Source organism: Rousettus aegyptiacus, unplaced genomic scaffold (assembly GCF_014176215.1).
Source record: "Rousettus aegyptiacus isolate mRouAeg1 unplaced genomic scaffold, mRouAeg1.p scaffold_m13_p_17, whole genome shotgun sequence".
NCBI classification, from domain to species: Eukaryota; Metazoa; Chordata; class Mammalia; order Chiroptera; family Pteropodidae; genus Rousettus; species Rousettus aegyptiacus.
In genome coordinates, this window is record NW_023416292.1 from 35,057,152 (window position 1) to 35,063,569 (window position 6,418).

The following is a 6,418-nucleotide window of genomic DNA, read 5'->3' on the forward strand; positions in this document are numbered from 1 at the left end:
CTCACAGGTCCCCAGAGCACCTGCTACTTCCGAGCAACTCTTAATTCATTTCAGCAACTGTTGACTCCACCGGCTGCCTAGTATAAGGCATAGGAAGAAAGAAAAACCAGAGAGTGAAGAAGGCACGGCTCCTGCCACCTGGAGCCTGAGATTCATGTTAACTAATACCGTGGGTGCTTTTGGGACATGCCAGGCTCTCAGTGGGAGCATGGACACTTGGGGATAAGTAAAACATCTTTCGGAACTCAAGGGACTTAGGTTCTAGCTGGGGAGACAGACATTAACTAGAGATTCCACTCCATGGGGAATGACCTGGTCCTTTGCCTGTCTCAGCATGTGCCGTGAACGGGGTCATGTGTTGTCACTGTCCGACAGCTCGGCAGCACCCCCACCAGAACATGAACCCCGTGAAGGCAGGGACAAGTCTCCTCTCTCTATATCCTCAGCATCTCATACAAGTAAACATGTTTGCAGAATAAATGTTGCACGAGCCACTTCTAAACAGTTCACTCTATTATTACAAGACTGAAGAAAATACATGCTAAACAGGGATGCTGGCAATTTCCTGGCCTTGTTCTAGGGAAAGTGCCGATTCATTCTGAATGACGAGGATTGGATAAGGCACCAGGGAGAGGGCTCGATTGCAGCTAAGCCTTACAGGATGCGGTGGAGAACAGAAAGGCCATCCCAGGCTGAGGGAGCAGCAGATGTAAAGTCTCAGAGTCAGTAAAGAACATGGCTTACTAGAGCCCACGTGGTGCATGAAGGGAGGAGTAAAAGATGTGGGTGGCGAAGACCATGAGGCCAGGTCAAGAGCACTGTGAATACCATGCTAAGGAGTTCGATCTTTGTTCTGTAGACACAGAGGCCCCTTGAGGAATTTTTAGAACGGGGGCACATGGGCTAAGCAGTGTTTTAGGAGGATGATACTAGTGGCTATGAGAAGGGTCTATTTTGAGAAAGCATTGCTAGGAGTGCCCTCTCCTTGGCCTCTGCTTCTTTTTGGGAAGTGGGAGAAGCTGGGGGAAAGTCAAGATGGGGCGGGGAAGGAGGAGAGAGTAGAGAAATCATTCAGGAAGCAATAGTACTGTGAGGAAAAAGATGACCACCATATGAATCGGAACAGGGGCAGCAGGGAGGGAGGCGGAATCAGTGACCAATTGGACATGGAAAGTGAGACTGAAGTTTCTAGCCAGAGCGGCCGAAAGAACACAAGAGAGGTGGGCAGGAAGACGAGGCATGCCATTCTGGACATGATTTTCTTGGACTCTACGGTAACACTGAGAAGAGAAAGAATCACAGGAGATTTTCAGTCCGACTGTGCATTGGTGACCGGCTACGGTGCCTTCCGTCTAAGAGGACCTATTTCGCTCTAAGCTTACACAAAATCTCGCTCTACTAGGAAAGCATTTCATGGTCCCCTCCCAGTTTTAGCTCCACGCCCACCTCTTCCCACAGCAACCCACGTGGCCGTGGCCGGATAAACAGGGACGTGTTGCCATGAGGAGTAGAATGTGTGGAGGACACAGGGAGGCCGTGCCGTCACCGTGGATGACTTCAGTGTCCACGAGTGACCCTGCCCACACCCTAGCCTCTCAGTTGCTTGGTTTCTCCATCTCTGACAACCTTCTGTCCCATTGTGTCTTGGCCACTCACGCCTGTCACCACTCCCCAGACTTAGTCACTACCCAGTACCCGCCCCCACCCTGAAGTTACTAATGCTGACATCCTTCTATGCTCTCTGCTTATGCACTCAATCACTTCGCCTACACCGGACCTCTGACCCCTCAGCTGCCTCCGTATCCGGCAATCCCGTCTTTCTTCGCTCCCTCTCTCATGGCTCAGATTGCACAGCTAAGAATTTCATTCATTCTCCCCTATAATGTAAATCCTCTTTGCTGTAGTACCTGGCAAAACCCCAACCGTGGATGAGCCTTCTCCCCTTTCCCTCTGCCCTGTGCCTGTGTGGTAGATGGTTTCTGCTGGAGAAGACCACACCAGCGAGCTGACTGGGTCCCCCACCATCTGTGGTCACCAAGCTCGACTGGGTCCTCAGCAATGCCTGCCATGCTTTCCCTAATCAGCACCTGTTCAACTCCTCATACAATCATTCTCTTAAGCCTTATCCCCTGTCCTCAAAGCCTTAAGATACTGACTTGCATCTTAATTCTCAGAGGGTGGTACCGCCTCTCACTTCAAAGATAAAATAGAAAACTCGAGGCAGGAAATCTTTCAACATCTGCCACCCTTTCCACCAATCTGCCTGGACCCTTCCTCTCTACTTTGCCTCCCGGTTTAATGGAAGACATATATCCTTCTATCTAATCTTGCCACTTACATATTCTAGATTCCTACCATGGCTGACATCTCAAGGACCTTGCCTGTCTCTCCTTTTCCTTTATCTTCAACTTCTCCTTCAGTCATGTTTTCCCATCAACATTTAAACAAGTTCAAGTGTCTAACATTAAGTCAAGCCCTCCCTTGATCCTACCTCTTCCTCCAAGTACCACCTTCTCCTCTCCAGAAAATTCCTCAAACCCTCATCCCATTTGCCCCTCAACTCAACTGTGACATATTTTTTTCCCATCACAAAATGTAAAGAAAACCGTTGTCACCAAGATCACTCTTGACTTCTCCATATATTCGGTGAATGCTTTTAGCCCTTGTGTGTTTGATTTTTTCCTTCTAGTGCCCTAAGCTTTTGTGGCTCGCTCCTGTTTGTTTCTCCTCCTTTCTCCTTGACTCAAACTCTGAATGTTGAAGTTAGTCAGACTCCGACCTAGGCCTTGTCTCTCTTAAGCCTCTCTATACTTTTGATACTTCGGGTGTCAAAATTGCCACGCATACACCTCTGTCTAGACCTCTTTCTCTGGAGCTTCAGATCCAGGTGTACGGTGGCCTGCAGGGTTGTCTGATTCGGCAAATAAAAATACAGGCTGGCCAGTTAAATTTGAATTTCAGATAAATGATGAAAAAAAATTATTTCATGAGTATGTCCCATGTAATCTTTAGGACAGATTTATACTAAAAAATTATTTGATGTTCATCTGAAATTCGATTTCACTGTGCATCTTATCTTTTCTGGCCTTCCTGCACAATTTGACATTCTCATTTGAGGCCCTACAGGCACCTCCATTCCCTATTTCTACAACCACAATTTTCATGGGACAAACTTGACTATACACTGGGTTATGCAAGTGAAAAAAGCGAAATCGTCCTTGACGCCTCAGCTCTTCTTTAGCTCCAGAATCCTCTTAAATATCCCTAAAATCTGATCACTTCTCTCTAGTGACCGCGACCGCCCCCCCTAGTCTAGGCCACCCACCACTTTTTACCCACCACGGTGTCCTCTCTGTTCCCTGGTAGCCATTGCCACAGAGCAGCCCAAATGCCTCATTGAAATGTACATTTTGCCATGACTCTCCCTGGTTTAAATTCTCAGGTCTGAAGTCCTTACCACAACCCCCCATGCTCTGCATGAGGTGGCCTTTGCCCACCTCTCCTTCCTCTCGATGGGCCACTTTCTCAACACTCTGAAGCCACCGTGAGCATCTTTCAGTTTCTCCAAAGTACCGAGCCCTCTCTTGCCTTGGGCCTTCCCCTATGCTGTGCTCTCTGCCTAGAACAATCTCTTTCTCTTTTCCTTTTAGTTCTTAATAATCCTGTAGTGTTGGCCTCTGTCCTTCACTCCCCCCCCCCCCCCCGATCCCAGGCTTCTCTTTTCTAGTACTTGTCACTCTTAAATCACCTGCCCTGAGCCTGGTCCTCTGGTAAACTGTGGGCTCCCCAAGAGCAGCATCCGGTCTGTTTCTGCATCGTATCCCAAGCCCCTAATGTAGTCCCTGGTCCACAGAAGGAGCTCAATTAACATGTCTGGGGTGACTGAGAGAGTGGCCTTTCTCTTCATTCCGCCTGGGAGGTCTTGTCTTATCTTCCTGTGAGCTCTCAGCACAGAGCATTCCCCAGAACTAGGATGGTTTCCAGATGGATTTAGAATTTACCCGCCACTATGTCCTCCAGTGGGGTGTCTCAGTCCTCCAGGTCCAACCAACGTCAGTAACTCACACCCTGTCTCCATACTGCCCGTCAGTAGGGAAAGCAGAAGGCAGAGTGGCCGGGGACAAGGAGGGAGGGCAGCCTCCTGCGGGGTGGCTGCGGGCCTGATGCTGGTCAAGCGAGGTGACGACCCAGCCACCAGGGCGGCCTTGTCCCCAGGTCTGGATCCCCAAGTGTGGCCTCCAGCGTGGCTCTCCCAAGATTCATGGGAGCTCCTAACAATGGGTGTGTTGAGCTTGGGGATTGTGGAAGCTTTCACATGCACCTGTCCGGCAGGCTCTTGAGAATGAGGGCCTAGAATTGCAGGAGCGCTCGGGTCTGTAGAGTCACCAACAAGCAAGAGATCATCAAGGCTGAATCAGTGGTCAGACCAGGGACTCTCGAAGGGGAAAAGACAAGGACAGAATTTGAGGAACACCTGGTCTATTAAGGGATTCGGAGAAGACTCTACTACACAAGAAGTGGAGAAAGAGGAACTAGGGCTATAGAGGGAGAATCATGAAGGTGCAGAGGCCGGAAGTCCAGGGGATAACATTTAAAGAAGCAAAGGTTGAGCAATGGTCAGCTGCCCCAAAGGGCGATCTCTGAAAAGTGGAAGCTGGGGTTGGAAACTGGGACGTCAGTGGTGACTTCCGAAGGAAAAAATGAGCTTATCTCTCTGGTTCCAGTCACTTCTACCTTCACTCCGATGACCCCTCCGTGAGCAGGGGGCGTGCTGTTTACTTCCTGCCCGTTTCTGTAAGTGGGAGAACTGTTTATGATTTGACAAATGGTCAAGAAAAAGGAGGAAGTCGACCACAGTCAAGCAGGTCATGGCTAGCCCATGGGCAGTGTCCAGTCTCCAGAGCCTGGGACTACGTGCCGAGGAAGGTTGGGGTACGGCCCCCACGTTTCAGAGGATGACCATCAGTGGAGGTCTCCAGACACCGCAGCGTCGCTCTGCCCCTTCTCAGGCCAGGGGGCTTCCTGGCGGACCCCCTCGATCTTAAGAAACCGCCTGCAGCCTGTGGGCTTCTCTGTGCCCCTCCTGGCATTTGCCTCCCTCCTCCCCCTTTTTGGGTCTCCAGAACCTGCCTACATAAAAGACCACAGTCTCTCCCTTTTTCCACTTCATTCGACCCCCAAAGACAAACCCACAACACACTTCTTTACTTACATCTACTTCAAGGAAGTAAACAGGAAAACAAGCAAGCAGTCTACCCAGGTTGGTAGTTATGAGGTCTGACGACCATCCGAAGCTCTTATGGCTTCCTGGTCTCTGTGCCTGATCTCTCTTGGGAGCCTCCATGAGCCTTGACCTCATGGCTTGTTCCTGGGAGTAAAGCTTTCTTCTCCCCTCCACCCCAGGTCAAATGCAGACCCCCTTTCCAGGGGACCCTTCATCTTTAATGGGTACTCTGTCTCCTGGAGCCCTCAGTCTTCATTCCACAGAGCTTCATATTCATTCGCGATGTCCCAATGGGAGGCATTTTCTCCCAGAAGGACACGGGACTGGTTAATCTTTCATTATGATATTTTACAAATAACTCCTTTATCATAACACTGCCATGCTCAAAAACCTTCAGTGGCTCCCCGTGGCCTGGCAGCTGGGCGGGAAACCCTTCACGGGTGCTTCACTCCATCAGGGCAGGCTCTGGGGAGAGAAAGGGACTTCCTCCTCTGGGAAGAGGGAGGCGAGAGGGAGTCCATTGGTTTTCTTGCCCAGAGTCCCCACTGAACCTGGGCACACCCCCTTCCCCACACTGCCCATGGCAGGCTTCCAGCACATGGAGAATGGGAGTTTGAACAAGGAGGAGAAAAGGTGCGCTCAGAAGAGCTTAGAAGACCTTGGCCTTGGGCTCCTGTGTGGCCAACTCCAGACTGCACAGGATTAGGGTAAAGCTCAGCAGCTGAGAATCCAAGTCCCATCTGAACATCTAGCTTGAGCTCCACCACCTCTGCCAATAACTCCCACAGACCTTGGGCAAATACTCTTTTCTCTGGCCTTAGACTCTGTAAGCGAAAACGAGGGAACTAGAGCCCATGGTCTAATCCAGCCCTGCCATCCTACAACCCCACAAGTTTGCCTTCCCTGCCCCTCTTCCGCACAAGCCTTCTGCTCCAGCTTGATCTATTTTTTTTTTTTAGACTTAGACCTCTGAACACTCTAGGCTAGAAAGGTCCAATAGACTTGTTCGCACTTGCCAGCTTGAATCCGTTGGTGATGGTACATTGGAAAGGTGTCTGCGTTCAGTCGGTGGGAAACAGTACGACACACAATTAACAACGGCCTCCATAGCCTGGGGATGGAAGGGTGTGTCCCGTAGGCCACACGTTTGCCGGACTTGATTGATCTATGCTCCTTCAGCCTTCCAGCCGTTGA